Raw genomic sequence first — 17,532 nt, forward strand, 5'->3', positions numbered from 1 at the left:
TGGGGTTCCTTGAAAAATCAATTATGTCTTTGATAAAGCCAGGTTTAATAAAGAGATAATGGTGTATAATATAAGCAGTTAATTTTGTGTTTAGTATGGTATCTTCTTTCAAACACTAGTGAATCAGCTGGCAATACACTTGGCAACAAATATCAGAAAACTGCTGCTGCTTAAACAGATAGGGGTGTCACTGTCCCGCACAATAAGAAGTCCAGGGCTGGTACAGCAGGTCAGTGGTGCCATCAGAAACTAGGCTTTCTGCTGTCTGCTCTTGACCATGTCAGAGTGATGGCTCATTCTCCTGCCCTCTCTCTCATGTTCCCAAGATGAATGCTGTATTTTCAGACAGGCCTCATATTTATGTTCTTGGGAAAAAGGATTTTTTTTTTTTCTTTAGCAAGACATTGACTTGTACTCGGTGAAGGGCTCCCCTCAACAGTGTCTTTTTTTTTTTTTTTTTTTGAGACAGGGTCTCACTCTGTCACCCAGGCAGGAGTGCAGTGGTGCGATCTCTGCTCACTGCAACCTCCACCTCTACCTCCTGGGTTTGAGCGATTCTTGTGCCTCAGCCTCCTGAATAACTGGGATTACAGGTGCATGCCTCCCCGGTGTCTTTAGTCTGTAGTTCACTGGCCAGAACTATGTCACATGGGAAAAATCAGAGATGAAGCTTTTGGTTTTCCAGCTTTCACAGTAAAGGAAGAAAAGGAAAAGAACAATTGGGAATGGATGTTGAATGACTCAACATAGATTATCAGCCACAATTCATATTAACAATTAACAATTGCTGATACTTGGGTAGTTGCTGCTACATATACTTTCTTTTCAGAGCTTCTTAGAATTGGAATCTTAGAGATTATTTTATCTCTGATATGACATCTTCATGTTTATATTTTTTAATATGCCAACTTGTAAAGCAGAGTTTTTTTTAATGGGCTTTTAAATGGACATATCCTTTATGACACAAATTTGGATAGTCCTTAAATAAAAGTATACATCTCAAAATATAACTATGTATGGAAAAAATATGATGTTACATAAGCTGTAACACCACTTTCAGGTATTTTCCAAACTCGAATTTTATGCCGAGGTTCTAGAGAGTACCTGTTCTCTGTATTTTGAAACTCTGAATAGAAATAGCATGTGGTGGCTTTTACAAATAAAATGGTTGCTTCTATACTTGTCCTGACAAATTTAAACTGTTTGGAAAGCTCTAAATCCAATGTTCTTAGCCAGGTGTGGTGGCTTACACCTATAATCCTAGCTACTCAGGAGGCTCTGGTGGAAGGATCACTTGAGGCCAGGAGTTTGAGACAAGCCTGGGCAACATAGGGAGACCCTGTCCCCATCTCTAAAAATGAATGAATGAATGAATGAATCTAATGCTCTTACCCAGCAATTTTATTTCTATGACTGCTGCCTCAATGTCTCTACAACATTTAGCTTCTCTATTAAAGAATGTGGTCGGTCAACAGAATACTGCCTGAGAGGGCCATATCCTCAACAATATTTATTAAAGAGCTGGATATTGGGCAAAAGAATTGAAAAGATGTTTCACAAAAGAAGAAATCTAAATAGTCAGTCGGCACCTGAAAATGTGCCCATTATGCCTCATCAGAAAATCAAATTAAAATCACAATGAAACACCACTATATACCACCCTAGAATAGCTCAAATTAAAAAGACAGATAACACTAAGTCTTGATGAAGATGTAGAGGAATTGGAACTCTTTCATTCATTGCTGGCAGGAATGAAATATGGAATAACCACTTTGGAAAACAGGCAGTTATTTTTAAAAGTTAAATATATACTTACCCTATGATCTCTTCTACCCTATCATCTAAGGTATTTGCTCAAGAAAAATGAAAATGTGCATCCGCAAAAAGACTTACAAAACAATATTCAAAGCTGCTTTTTAAAATGTTCATATTTATAATAATATCCCCAACCTGGAAACAACCTAAATGTTCAACAGAATAATGATATATTCATAGAATGGAACACTACTCAGCAGTTTAAAAAAAAAAAAAAAAGATGGCAAGCACAGTGGCTCACACCTGTAATCCCAAGCACTTTGCGAGGCCGAGGTGAGCAGATAACTTGAGGTCAGGAGTTCAAGACCAGCCCAGCTAACATGGTAAAACCTCGTCTGTACTAAAAATACAAAAATTAGCCAGGTGTGGTGGTGCATGCCTGTGATCCTAGCTACTCAAGAGGCTAAGGCAAGAGAATCGCTTGAACCCAGGAGGTGGAGGTTGCAGTGAGCTGAGATCGTGCTACTGCACTCCAGCCTGGGCGACAAGAGTAAGACTCCATCTCAAAAAGAAAAAAAAGGGGGGGGGGGTGGTGGAGGGGGGGTGGGAACAACTGATGCAGGCGACAGCATGGCTGAATCTTTATAATCTTTAGATTATGTTGAGCAAAAGAATCCAGGCACAAAAGACTACTTAACTGTATGATTCTGCTGTCATGAAGTTTGAGAACAGGTAAAATCTATAGGGATCAAAATCAGAATGATTGTCTCTCAGCGAGGGGTATTGACTGGAAAAGCACATGGGAAACTTTCAGCAGTGAGGGAAATGTTCCCTCTCTTGATCTGAGTGATGATTACCTGAAAGTATACATTTTACAAAACTCATTAACTGCACATGTAGGATGTATACATTTTACTCTATGTAAAACCTGAATTTTTTTAAAAAAAGAAAGAGATGGCTATTATTATTGAAGACCATAACCAACACCCTTTTACATTTGCTACTAAATGGAAAATAAAATGCATTAATGGTGTTCCATTTGTCTTATTGTTCAACTCTTCAAGAAATCATTCAAATCAAAATAATTGTTTTTCTCATCCTGTTCTGGTCCCCTGTGGAGGTAACCTGAGAAAGCTCCTTGGAGTTCATTAGAAGGGCCACACTTTCAAGAAGTTTCTCAAAACTCAGAAGAAAAAAGTAATGGAAGAAGTGATTTTTTTAAGGGAAAATGTTTTATTAATTCCATCTCTCTTCTAGAATATTTTTCAGGGTTTTAAATGTGCCAAATCTTGGAGCTACCCCCAATTATAAGATGAAAATTTTAGTGTAGCCTGAAATTCCTCACTGAACTCTGAACTCCCACTTTTCTGACAATACGCTTAGATCTTCTTAAGGATGAAAAATATGGGCTTGGATTCTTCCCATACCTCATGCTTCAAATAGCCGTTGATGACTCTGAAGCCACAGTACTGTGTTTCGGTCAAACAACAGCCCAGAACTGAAGTTTTGTGAGGGCATAAGGCACCGTAATAAAGCATAGGAGCTCTGGAGTCCTCCCAACTTCACCATTCCCTGCTGTTAGGTCCTTAAGGTGAACGCAAAGTGAAAGGAGCAACTTTCAAAGTTCTTGCTGTAGCTTCCACCCTTAGCTCTCAAACCCACTAACTAACCCAGCAAAGTCGGGGGGGCCTCAGATCAGCCCAACCCTCTGCCAGCTCCACCTTCACAGACGAGGGACCAGGGCCCCAGTGCTGTGCCTAAGACCTCCTTCAACTTAGCAGTAGCCCAGTGGAAGCTGCAGGATCCCGGATCCAGATCCACTGTGCGTGGCAAGGCCAGCACCCCTCCCTGCCCCCAACACTGTCCACCACGATCTGCTTTGAGTCCAGCAATCTCATCCTGCCCTTTATCCTAGTTAGATACCTCAACACAAGAAACCCGGTTTTCCAGCTCAACTCACATTCTCCTAACTCTAATTCCAAGTAGTTCTTTACATTCCCTTTTATTCCTGCAACTCCCACCCCTTCCTGACTCTAATTCCAAGTAGTTCTTTACATTCCCTTTTATTCCTGCAACTCCCACCCCTTCCTGACTTCTGAAACTTGTCCTCTGTGCCCTCCAATATTTACACCAACAAAATTTCCTCCGTCCTCTTCCCTTCCCTACAAATTCCCTCCATTTTGTTTTCCCTAAAACCTGGTTCTCCCCCAAGGACACTGTTTCTTCTGCAACACTTCTGCTCCCCTCATCCAACTGGACCTGGCAACATGCAAGACGTCTTCATTTCTCTTCATTGCTACTCTCCTTCCTTCCCTAAAAACACCCAGCTTTGAATCTCATGTGACTGGACTCCAGCAGTCACTGTGTCTTCTTGCAGCCCCACAAATCACTCCCTGAGTTGCTAGCTCCCAGCTCTCCATCACTAGTCTTGATAATTCTTGGTGATTTCAATACCCACATGGCTGATGCTTCTCATACCCTGGCCTCTCCATCCCCTGATCTCATCTCCTCCAGTGATGTGCTCTCCACCCCTGCCTTGACTGCCACTCACTCCAGTGGTCACACCCTTAAGCAAGACTCCTCAAGAGTAGCTTACACTAGCTGCCTCCAATTCATTGATTCTCTGTTGAACTGACTCTCATAAGGTTTTCATCCCACTACTTCGTAGAAACTGCTCTTGTCAAGCATCTGCGTGACCTCCAAGTTGTTAAATTCACTAACCAATTCTCAGTCCTTATCCCACTGACCTCTCAGCAGCATTTGCCATAGTAATCACTGTTTTCTCCTTGACACTCTTTCTCCCCTTGATATCCAGGATCCACATTCTGTCTCTCCTAATACCCCACTGCCCTCACCTCCTCAAACTCTAGGGCTCAGTCCTTAGATTTCTCTGCCCTCACCCCAGAGTGATCACACCCAGTCCTGTGGCTCTAAAGGCCATTTATATCTGGGGTGACTCCCAGTGAGTATCTCCAGCCCAGCCCTCTCCTGTAGGTTCCAGACCCATAGATCTTGTAGACTACTCAAGACCTCCATTTGGCTGTCTCCCCGGCAGGTCAAATTTAACAGGTAGAAGACTGAGCTCTTGATCTTCCCCACACCCTGCTCCTCCAGAGGATTTCCCACCCTGTTTACGAGAAATTCATCCTTCCAGTTACTCAGGCCCAAAACCTTGGAATCACCCTTGCTCCTTTTCTGTCACACCTACAATCCATCCATAAGCAAACTATCTTCCCCCTCCCCTGATTTCTCACCAGGGTTACTGCAGCAGCCTCCAGACTGGTTTTTCTGTTTTAACCCTTGCCCCCTTCTGTCTGTGATCCTGTTAAAATGTCCATCTGATTGTTGAAAACTTCCAGTGGCTTTCCATCTCACTCAGAAGGAAAACCTAAGTTCTTGCAGTGATCAGTACTGCCTCACTGGTCTGCTCTGTTTCCTCTCTGAGGACATCTCCTGCTGCGGGCCTCTCACTCTGGGCCACCCACACTGACCTTCTTGCTGTTTCTCAAGCTCACCAGGCTTTGAGCCAGCTGTTCCTTCTCCCTGAAGTGCTCTACCCTCAGGCAGTCACATGGCTCACGCCCTTACCTTCAGGAGGTCTTGACTCTCATCATTTTCTCAATTCAGTCTTGCCTGACCACCCTATTTAAAAGTGAAGGCTTCTCCCTGGTGTATCTCAGCACTTCCCTTCTTCCCTGCTTGATTTTTCTTCACAGCACTTACCACTATCTGTGGTGGGTTGGAAAACATGGCCACAGTATTTTACAGCTACTCCTATCAACCTGGGCTAGGCTTGTGACCAGTAGAATGTGGCAGAAGTTAACGGTGTATCAGCTCCAGAGCCTGGAACTGAAGAGATCTTGCAGCTTCTGCCTTCACCCTTTTGGAAAACTGCTCTGAGGCCATCATGCTTTGAGGAAGCCCAGGAGGAAACACTGCAGAGAGGCTCAACCACCCCAGCTCTCCCAGCTGAGCTCAGCCGCCCACCGATCCCCCAGCTGAATGCAACCATAAGAGTGAGCCCAGGTGAGACCAGCAAAGAGCTGCCCAATCAAAGCAAATCTGTATATTTGTGGGATAAGTGCATAGAATGAATAGACAAATGAAACATAGGCCAGAGCTTTGTGTGGATTTTAGTTAATATGACTTAGTACTCAGTACTACTTACGAATTCTCTTTTATACATCGAAGTCTTTACTTGCAATGTGCTATCAGGTAAGAGGTGTTTAAGTGTCACCAGCTGAATCTGGTGTTCCATTTTCTTTACCATAGCGTATATCAAGGGTCAGGCCCACACTGTATATGGAAATAAGACTTTCATCTCAGTTGCGAATGACTCTAATGTTACTATTGTTTATCAAAGTTGGGGTGTTTAAATATTTTAAAGTATTCTTTAACATAACTCCCTCTACCCCACCAGTGGACATTTAACTGGGGTCTACACGCTTAACTTAATTTTTTCTTTTTTTTTTTTTGAGATGGAGTCTCACTCTGTCGCCCAGGCTGGAGTGCAGTGGTGCGATCTCAGCTCACAGCAAGCTCTGCCTCACGGGTTCACGCCATTCTCCTGCCTCAGCCTCCCGAGTAGCTGGGACTACAGGCACCCGCCACCACGCCCAGCTAGTTTTTTGTATTTTTAGTAGAGATAGGGTTTCACCGTGTTAGCCAGGATGGTCTCGATCTCCTGACCTCGTGATCCACCCGCCTCGGCCTCCCAAAGTGTTGGGATTACAGGCGTGAGCCAACGCACCTAGCCAGTTTTTTCTTATAACTTCCTTATTCTCTCCACTCTCGATTACTTTTATTCGCCACCAAATGTGAAAAAAAAAAGTCTTTAAAGCAGACTCACCGAAATTTCTAATAAATACTTAGTACTTCTTCATTCCAGAATACAAAGTCTTTTATGTCCTACTAAAAATAACTTTGACTTTTATCCCCTTGTTTCATTCATTATTATAACCGTAACACTTTTTTTCAAATAATTCCCACATATTCCCCACATATCAAATCTATGTTTTGTGGAATTTCTTTTGCTTTTTGTTTGCTAACATTGTATTGTTTGGTCTTCTCTAATAATCTATGTCTTCTAATAAAATCTCGTACTTTCCAGAGAGTTGCTTAGCGGATTTTTAAAATCTTATTGTGTGAACACATACAGTTCATTTGCATATCCGCCATAATTCATTTCCAAATGGAATCTCTATCAGGAAGTATTTTCTATTTCCTTCAGATATACCAATTACTTCATTTTCTCTCTTAGCTACTGTGACTCCTTGTTTAAGAAGAATATCCTCTGTTATGAGAATGCAGTCATTATTAAAACAATTAGAGTCTTGTTTAGAGAGGAAGATGTTTATATTATGCCAGATTATAGCCTAAGATTCAATATTTATGAACTTAATTTATTATAGAAATGAGGAGTTTTAAGCAAGCATACAGATTCTTTCACCCCTATTAAAGCATGTGCAACTTCTCCTATCTTAAGTAGCCTCAAAAGCAAAAATTTTCACCATCTATTCTTGGTATGACATGTAAGGAAGGTCAGGCTTCCTGTTGATAAAAAGATTTCTCTTTCAGATGCACAATGATTGTTTCATTATCAGTTGGAACAGAGCTGAACTGAATGCTTGGTTTTATACTATGATACCATGCAAGCCTTATAACTAAAAATCTGTTGGTTTTGTGTTTCGTTTTTTGTTTTTTTTTTTTGAGACAGGGTCTCCTTCGCACTGTCACCCAGGCTGGAGTGCAGTAGCGTGATCTCAGCTCACTCCAGCCTCCAGCCCCCAGCTCAACCAATCCTCCTACCTCAGCCTCCTGATTAGCTGGGACTATAGGCATGTGCCACCATGCCCAGATTTTTTTTGTATTTTTAGTAGAGACGGGGTTTTGCTGTGTTGCCCAAACTAGTCTCAAACTCCTGACCTCAAGCGATCCATCCACCTTGGCCTCCCAAAGTACTGGGATTACAGGCATGAGTCACCATGCCCAGCAGAAAAGTCTGCTATTTTAAAGGGAAACAGAGGACAAGAATCATTTGTAAATATCTCAGCTTTCTCCTTTGTGTGTCACACTAGATTCTTTTACCCCCAAGCTTCTCTATGCCACAGGGACAATGCTAAGTGAAAAGTACCCTGGAATGGACTATGAGACCCTAAGTTCCTAGTCTAAACCCAGCATTTAAGTTTTTTCTGGTCTGTTTTCTTCATGTACAGGAAGAGCTTAGACTAGGTACACACTATGATAACATGCATTCTATTTAACTCTGTGATTATTGGATAATTGGAGTTGATAGGAAAGTGAGTGGTTTTCAACTGACATTTCCTGAAAGTTAGAAAATGAATTGTTCCTTCCTCTATGTTCCCCTTGGATTTGGTGCCTACCTGTGGAGCGGCCTCTAACCACACTGTGTCACGGTTATCATGGTAAATGGGGCCACCACACATAGACCCCTTGCAACAGACCCACACTCCTGTGCTGTCTGGAGAGCTGCCCTTCGTCCTAAGGCCAATCCTTCCCCTTATATTTTAACCTCGCCCTCTAACCTGGATCCTTCCTGTCAGCCTTTTTTTTTTTTGAGACGGAGTCTCGCTCTGTTCCCCAGGAGTGCAGTGGTGCAATCTTGGCTCACTGCAGACTCCACCTCAGCCTCCGCCTCCCAGGTTCCAGTGATTCTCCAGCCTCAGCCTCCCAGGTAGCTGGGATTACAGGCACCCGCCACCACACCTGGCTAATTTTTTTGTATTTTTAGTAGAGATGGGGTTTCACCATGTTGGCCGGGCTGGTCTCGAACTCCTGACCTCAGGTGATCCACCCGCCTTGGCCTCCCAAAATGCTAGGATTACAGGCATGAGCCACTGCCCCTGGTCCTTGTCAGCTTTTAACAAGCACAAGACACTACCATTAATTTTTTCTCCCATCTCTCGCAACCCCTCCAGCTCCCCATCGTATGTCTCTCCCTTTTCATGGCCAAAGTTCTGTGGCTGCAACCTTCACTTCTCCATCTTCCTTCCCTCCTCAATCCTCTCCAGTCAGGCTGAGAGTCCTACTCCAGAAGCCAGTGGTTTCCATCCATCCTCCTTTCTTTCTCCTCATCATCTCAGCCTCTCAGCAGCATTCGATGCAGTTGGCCACTCTCTACTTGGATTTTGTGGCACCACACTTTCCTGCTTCCCTCCAGCTTTCCTTCTCATTCCTTCTCAGCCTCCCTTACAGGCTCATCCTCTGAATGATAAATGTTGAATGACCTCAAGGCTCAGTCCTTGTTCGTCTTCCAGTCTCACTCCCTTCTCTCTCCCCAGGTGGGTTCTTCAATGCCTACATCAATTATCACCTACTCCCCTATGGCTCCCAAACATGCCTTTCCCTCCAGACCTCTCCTCTGAACTCCAGACCCTTCTATCCCACTGCCCACCTAACATCACCACTGGGACATCTCCCAGGCACCCCAAATTCTGCATGTTCCAAACTGAACACCTTCTTCCAGGTTTTCCCTGTCTTGGTGAATGACATAACCATCCTCCAGCTCTCCTAAGCCTGGATTCACCCCTTCATCTCCTTCTACCTCAGCCTCCATAATCATCAACTCCTGACCATTTTGCCTTCTGAATAGCTTAAGATTCCTTCTGCTTTGTTCCATCTTGACAGCCAGCATCATGACTCACCGGGCTGCTGCAGTAACCTCTCATCTGGGCTTCCTGCACCCACTCTATTCATAAAGCAGCAGCCAGCGGTGTCTTTAAAACACAAATATATCCACATCGTATGGCTAAACACTCTAGTGGTCTCCCATTGTTCCTAAGAGAGAGGTCAAATCCTTAAAAGGACGGCTTAACTGATAATGGTACAGGAGTTGGTCATCATCCTGTTTGTTCTCAGACACTTTCTCTGACTTAGGCCTTCTCTGATCTGTATCTCCAGGGACTCACCCCATGCAAGCTCTGCAAGTGACATTTCCCAGCCTCCCTTGCCCTCTGGCTTCTGGCCAGGCTCTGCTAATGAGGAAAGACATGAGGGCATCTCTCCCCATCTCGCTTAGCCTCGTGTGTGACCTCTGGGAGTGGCTGCATCTCCGACCTTTCAGCTCCCATGTGACAGCCTCTCCTGCAGTCCCAGCTCCTACCAGACAGCCCCTGTATTACTCTCCTGTGGCTGCCATAATGAATTATCACAAAGTATTTTTGAAAAACCAACAAGGTTTTGTTTGTTTGTTTGTTTTGAGACAGAGCCTTGCCCTGTCGCCCAGGCTGGAGTGCAGTGGCGCAATCTCGGCCCACTGCAACCTCTGCCTCCTGAGTTCAAGCCATTCTCCTGCCTCAGCCTCCCAAGTAGCTGGGATTACAACCGCTCGCTACCATGCCCAGCTAATTTTTGTATTTTTAGTAAAGACGGGGTTTCACCACGTTGGCCAGGCTGATCTCAAGTGATCTGCCTGCCTTGGCCTCCCAAAGTGCTGGAATTACAGCGTGGTTAAAGGCTGTTCTGGAGGTAGGTATCAAATCCAAGGGGCACATAGAGGAGGGAACAATTCATTTTCCAGCTTTCAGGAAATATCAGTTGAAAACCACTCACTTTCCTATTAACTCCAATTATCCAATAATCACAGAGTTTATAAAATGTGTGTTACCTTGGTGTTTACCTAATCTCAACTATTACTGTACATGAAGAAAACAGACCAGAAAAAAAGTAAGTGCTAGATTTCAACTAGGAGCCACCTAGTGAGCCACTACACCTGGCCAACAAGGTATTTTTGATTACTTCAAATTATTAAAAGTGGGGCCAGCTGTTGCTGGGAGGGTAAAGACCCTTTTGCTATACTTTCCAGTAGAGGGCTTTTACTGAAAGAAAAAAGAAAAAAAAAGACACCTTTGCTGTGGAAGGATTCAAATCAGACGTTGCCAAAAGAAGACATATAAATGGCCAACAAGCATATAAAAAATACTCATCACCACTAATGATCAGAGAAATGCAGATTACAGAATGAGATACCACCTCACACCAGTCAGAACAGCTACTGTTAAAAAGTCAAAAAACAACAAACGTTAGTGAGGATGTTGAGAAAGGGAATGCTTATACACTTTTGAGGAGAATGTAAATTAGTACAAACTATATGGAAAACAGTATGGAGACCAGGCATGGTGCTCACACCTGTAATCTCAGCACTTTGGGAGGCTGAGGTGGGAGGATCACTTGAAACCAAAGGGGTCAAGGCTGGCTGCACTAAGCCGTGATCACACCACTACACTCCAGCCTGGGTGACTGAGTGAGACCCAGTCTCAAAAAAAAAAAAGTCAAAACCAGTATGGAGAACTGCCATTTGGTCCAGCAATCCCACTATTGGGTATCTCCTCAAAGGAAAAGAAATCATTATATTAAAAAGATAACTGCACACATATGTTTATCACAGCACTATTCACAATAGCAAAGATATGGAATCAACCTAAGTATTCACCAATGGGTGACTGGGTAAAGAAAATGTGTGTGTGTGTGTGCACGTGTGTGTGTGTGTGTACACATATCCATACATGGAATACTACTCAGCCATAAAAAAGAATGGAATCATGTCTTTTTCATCAATGTGGATGGAACTGGAGGCCATTATTATCTAAGTGAAACATCTCAGAAAGAGAAAGTCAAATACAGCATGTACTCTCTCAATAATCAGTAACTAAATAATGTGTACATATGTACTTAGAGAGTGGAATAATAAACACTAAAGTCTCGGAAGGATGGGAGGGTAAGAAGGTGGGAGCAGGGGTAAGGGATAAGAAATTACTTAGAGAGTAGAATAATAAACACTAAAGTCTAGGAAGGATGGGAGGGTAAGAAGCTGGGAGCAGGGGTAAGGGATAACAAATTACTTAATGTGTACAATGTACATTATTCAAGTGATGGCTACACTAAATGCCTAGACTTCATCATTATGTAATATAGCCATATAACAAAACTGTGCTTGTACCCCCCAAATCTATTTTTTTTTTTTGAGACTGAGTGTTGCTTTGTCACCCAGGCTGGAGAGCAGTGGCACAATCTAGGCTCACTGTAACCTCTGCCTCCTGGGTTCAAGCAATTCTTCTGTCTCAGCCTCCCAAGTAGCTGGGATTACAGGCACCCACCACCATGCCCGGCTAATTTTTGTATTTTTAGTAGACACAGGGTTTCACCATATTGGTCAGGCTGGTCTCAAACTCCTGACCTCAGGTGATCCACCCATCTCAGCCTCCCAAAAGTGCTGGGATTACAGGTGTGAGCCACTGCACCCAACCCGTAAATCTATTTTTAAACAACAACAACAATAAAAGTTGTTGAACAATCAACAACTTGAAGCTAAAGAACAACCTGGGCTCTTTGGGTATTTTGTTTTATTTTATTTAATTAATTAATTAATTTTTCCTGAGACAGAATCTTGCTGTCACCCAGGGTAGAGTGCAGTGGGACTATCTCAGCTCACTGCAACCTCCACCTCCCAGGTTCAAGCAATTCTCCTGCCTCAGCCTCCCAAGTATCTGGGATTACAGATTGCGCCACCATGTGCAGCTAATTTTTGTATTTTTAGTAGAGATGAGGTTTCACCATATTGGCCAGGCTGGTCTCAAACTCCTGACCTCATGATCCGCCCACCTTAGCCTCCCAAAGTGCTGGGATTACAGGCGTGAGCCACTGTGTCTGGCCTCTTTGGGTATTTTAATGCTAATGTATTAGCATTAAACTTACTTCAGAACTTACACTGCTCAAAATAGCTTCTCTGTGTTTCTAAGACCATATAGCACTGCACTATATTACTTCCTAATTCTTGATCTTCAAATAGATATGCTATTGGACCATGCAGAGAATTGGACGTTTTAAAGGATGGTGAGTTTCTTATTAGAAACTTAGCTTTACTATTTTCCTTAAACAGTTAAACTTAGGATGTATTTTCAGAGAGAAAACTTTAAAATTGAGAACATGTACACCATTAATAATGCTTTAAATGATGCAAAGGGTAATGAAAGACCTGGGCAAGAGCATTTTTTTCTTTTCTCTAGGTTACAAAATGGGTCCTAAAAATACTAAAATATTTAAATTGCTTTCTACTATCATAAAAGTTATGATTTTTCATTCAAAATGAAACATCCCTTAATCTAAAATGAAAGTTGAGGCCGGGCGCAGTGGCTCACGCCTGTAATCCCAGCACTTTGGGAGGCTGAGGCGGGCAGATCACTTGAGGTTAGGTGGAGTTCAAGACCAGCCTAGCCAACAAGGTGAGACCCCATCTCTACTAAAAATACAAAAATTAGCTGGGTGCGTTGGCATATGCCTGTAATCCCAGCTACTTGGGAGGCTGATGTACGAGAATTGCTTGAACCTGGGAGGCGGAGGTTGCAGTGAACTGAGATCATGCCACTGCACTCCAGCCTGGCCAACAGAGCGAGACTTTGTCTCAAAAAAAAAAAAAAAAAAAAAAAAAGTTGAAAAAATAAAATAAAAATAAAGAAATATATCCTCTTTTCATATGACAGAGGTTAGTCTTTTTGTGGTGGAATATAGTAAATTGTTGAGTTACGATAGTGTGTTAGAAATCTTGCATGATATTTAATAAATCTGACCTCCCTGTCTTCTAGCTGCATGGGGCATCACAGCTTTCCGAGGTCATGTGCAAATGCTGAATTGGCTGCTCTATACTAGGTGTGCATGGGACACAGGAACCCATCTTCTTCTGCATCGCTTAGGCCTTTCTCCCCTCGAATCTGCATATTAGAAAAGCAGAATTTTGGACTAAATTTTGATGATTGATGGTCATGATTTATTATGATTATTATTATTTATTGTTATTATTTTTTTGAGACGGAGTCTTGCTCTGTCGCCCAGGCTGGAGTACAGTGGCACTATCTTGGTTCACTGCAAGCTCCACCTCCTGGGGTTTCACTGTGTTAGCCAGGATGGTCTTGATCTCCTGACCTCATGATCTGCCCACCTTGGCCTCCCAAAGTGCTGGGATTACAGGCACGAGCCACCGCGCCCGGCCTGATGGTCGTGATTTAAAAACTAATAATTTTTGATCACTTCTTTGTGCCAGGCATTTGGCATTTAATTCTCTCAAAGCTTACCCAAGAATCAACATTTATTACCTGTTTTATAAATGATGAAACTAAGGCTCAGAGAAGTTAACTAACTTGCTGAAAGTCACACAGCTAGGACTTGCTAAAGCCAGGATTCAGATTTCCCAAGCAGTGCCGGACTTAGTGCCCATAACTGTTGGGCCACATCTCCAACCCCAGGTTTCTGGTACGTTTCCCCACTTGGTGCAAGGGATGCTGACTGTGCCCAGCACTTTTGGCAAAGTGTGTGCTCTGCTTCTAATATAAGAATTCAATGCTGTTCTTTAATTGAACCTATAATTACTGTTTCATTAAGTTGGGAAAATCTCTGGATCCTATTGTTAGCAATCACAGAAAGTGTTCCAGCCGGGTGTGGTAGCTCATACCTGTAATCTGAGCACTTTCAGAAGCCGAAGCAGATGGATTACATGAGGCCAGGAGTTCGAGACCAGCCTGGGCAACATGTCTCCACTAAAAATACAAAAATTAGCCAGGTGTGGTGGTGCACACCTGTAGTCCCAGCAAATCGGGAGGCTGAGGTAGGAGGATCCCTTGAGCCCAGGAGGTCGAGGCTGCAGTGAGCTGAGACTGAGCCACTGCACACTAGCCTGGGCAACAGAGTGAGACCCTGTCTCAAAAAAGAAAAAAAGGAAAAAAGAAAAAGAAAATGTTTCATTTTAAATAGACCTTCAAGAAGTTCATAGCATACATGTTCACCAGTGAAAGCATGTTTTTCCCTAGTGATAAGCTTAAATATCTCTGTGATATCAATGCTACCATTTTCTCAAGGTTCTACCCTGCTAGGCTGCCACCACATTCCTAAGAACCACGGGAAAAGGCATTTGCTCCTCCGAAGAAATTCTCAGACTGATTTTTCACTGTATTGTCAGGTAAGCAAAACTTTAAAAATAATGGTAGGTACCATATTATCATTTTATAACTTCTATATTTTGTGTCAAATATTATTTAAACTTGTTGTCACCAGTCAGATTATTATTATTATTATTATTATTATTATTATTATTATTATTATTATATGTTTTGAGACAGAGTCTCACTCTGTCGATCTCGGTTCATGGCAGCTTCCGCCTCCTGGGTTCAGGCTATTCTCCTGCCTCAGCCTCTCAAGTAGCTGGGGCTACAGGAGTCCGCCACCATGCCCAGCTTATTTTTGTGTTTTTAGCAGAGACGGGGTTTTGCCATGTTGCCAGGCTGATCTCAAACTCCTGGCTTCCAGTGATCCACCCGCCTCAGCCTCCCACAGTGCTGGGATTACAGGCAGGAGCCACTGCACCCAGCCAGATTATTTTTAATTAATAAAAAAGTGAACCAGGCACAGTGGCTCACGCCTGTAATTTAGCACTTTGGGAGGCCATGGAGGGCGGATCACTTGAGGTCAGGAGTTCAGAACCAGCCTGGGCAACATGGTGAAACCCCATGTCTACTAAAAATATGAAGATTAGCCGGGCCTGGTGGCAGGTGCCTGTAGTCTCAGCTACTTGGGAGACTCGCTTGAGCCCAGGAGGCAGAGGTTGCAGTGAGCTAAGATCACGCCACTGCACCCTAGCCTGGGCGACAGAGTGACAGAGTGAGACCCTGTCTAAAAAAAAAGAAAAGAAAAGAAAGTGAGTTATTTATTGAGATCTATTTTTATTGATTAGAAAACAGATGATAAGAAAAACTCCCTCTTTTTAAGAATGACAAAGTTACATAAATAAAGGTAAGTCTGTGCTCTCCAATAAGTAGCCACATGTGGCTACTTATTTCAAATACTAAGTAGAACATGTGGCTACTTAGCATTTGAAATTTGCCTGGTTTGAATTGAAATGCATTGTAAGTGTAATGTACAAACCAGATTCTGCGAACTCAGGACACATACACAAAAAAGAATGTAAAATATCCCATTGGCAACTTTTACATCAATTACATGTTGAAATGATAATATTTTGGATATATTGAGCTAACTAAAATATAACTATTAAAGTTAATTTCGCCTGTTTTTTAAATCATATTAATGTGGTTGCTAGAAAATTTTTAATTACATATGTGGCTTCATATTTTCTACTGGACAGTATTGGGTTAAGTGATTACTTAGGGATAAAAGAAAGTATTAGCATGAGTGGAATCAAGCAGTTCATAGCATACATGTTCACCAGTGAAAGCATTTTTTTCCCCAGTGATAAGCTTAAATATCTCTGTGATATCGGCCGGGCACGGTGGCTCACACCTGTAATCCCAGCACTTTGGGAGGCTGAGACGGGCGGATCACGAGGTCAGGAGATCGAGACCATCCTGGCTATCACAGTGAAACCCCATCTCTACTAAACAAAATACAAAAAATTAGCCAGGCGTGGTGGCAGGCACCTGTAGTCCCAGCTACTCGGGAGGCTGAGGCAGGAGAATCGCTTGAACCCAGGAGGCAGAGGTTGCAGTGAGCCGAGATCACGCCACTGCACTCCAGCCTGGGTGATAGAGCGAGATTCCGTCTCAAAAAATAAAAATTAAAAAAAATAAAAAAATAAAATATATATATATATATCTGTGATATCAATGCTACCGTTTTCTCAAGGTTCTACCTTGCTAGGCTGCCACTACATTCCTAAGAACCACGGGAAAAGGCATTTACTCCTCCGAAGAAAATCTCAGACCAATTTCTCACTACTGAACAATGTGGACCGGGGTAACATATAAAGAACAGAAAAGTATCCAACATTTCCCGTGCTGGTTTCAAAGCAGACAGCATGGTTCAGAGCAGCGGGCACCGGTGCAGATCGCCCATCTCCACGGCAGAGGTGATCGTTTCCAGCGCAGCGGTGCAAAGCCAAAGGGCACCCACGAGTTCATTACATAATTCCTGGTAGCATGAGGCCAAGTGTGTATCTGCTCTAAGGGAACAGTCGGAGGCTCTGACAGGCAGAGCAAGGCGATCATGACTATGTTTTCACAAAGTGTATGCTAGCTGTTGTTTGTTTGGAAAAAGACTGACCAGCTTTTTTTCCCTCCTTCTCCCTCTCTCTTTTTTTTGCTTGTAAACACTTTGGCATAATACTGAATGACTTTGTTTTTAAGCTGCCTTAGCCTTGCTTTGTGAAGAAAAAGCCTGAGTATCCTTTCCCTGTGGGACACAGGTTGTTATTTTTGGAGCAGAAGTTCTTAGCCTGATCTCTGTCTAGATCAATTTCTGTCTTGATGAGGCCGAGGTCTGTGACAGCTCCGAGCGTCCTCCGTGGAAGGAAGCTTCCTCGCTTGGTGGGGCGCATGGGCAAAGATGTTGAGGGGCCACGTCTGAAACTTCACTGCTCTTGGCTCCACGCGAAGGCTCCTTGGCATTCAGAGTCTGCTCGTTAGATTGTGCCCTTGGAACAGTCGCGACCGCATGCCGTGAGTGGCGTGCTTTCTGTCTTTGGGATCACGGAAAATTCTTGTTTCATTCAGAGCCCAGACACTCCAGGCCAAGTCCCTTCATTTCAGGAATATGGCTTTTTCTGCTTATACTGCTTCATGGTATGTTTTGGGTGGAGATGGCCCCTCTTAAAAGAGGGTTAAAACCCAAGGTACTCCAGGTCACAGACTCCTCAGAGCTAAGACAGCTGCAGGATTTCTGCAAGCTATTCAGGGTGCATCTGCCCTGGCCAACACTGGAGTCCTTAGGGCCTCTGGGAACACATCTCGGGACTCAAAGCTCACAACATCCCCTCTG

The 17,532-nt window shown here is 43.3% G+C and overlaps 1 protein-coding gene across 1 annotated transcript in view; it reads left to right on the top strand.

Annotated features, from left to right (window-relative positions):
* Positions 1 to 3,391: 3,391 nt before the first annotated feature.
* The window catches only part of GRK7 (G protein-coupled receptor kinase 7), a 55,784-nt gene continuing 41,643 nt past the window's right edge, over positions 3,392 to 17,532 (top strand). The window contains exons 1-3 of the mRNA XM_004037782.5: positions 3,392 to 3,749; positions 3,811 to 5,781; positions 14,622 to 14,722. The gene's annotated coding sequence lies outside the window, so the exon portion shown is untranslated. The remainder of the gene's footprint in view (positions 3,750 to 3,810; positions 5,782 to 14,621; positions 14,723 to 17,532) is intronic.

Source organism: Gorilla gorilla, chromosome 2 (genome assembly GCF_029281585.2).
Source record: "Gorilla gorilla gorilla isolate KB3781 chromosome 2, NHGRI_mGorGor1-v2.1_pri, whole genome shotgun sequence".
Taxonomy (NCBI): Eukaryota; Metazoa; Chordata; class Mammalia; order Primates; family Hominidae; genus Gorilla; species Gorilla gorilla.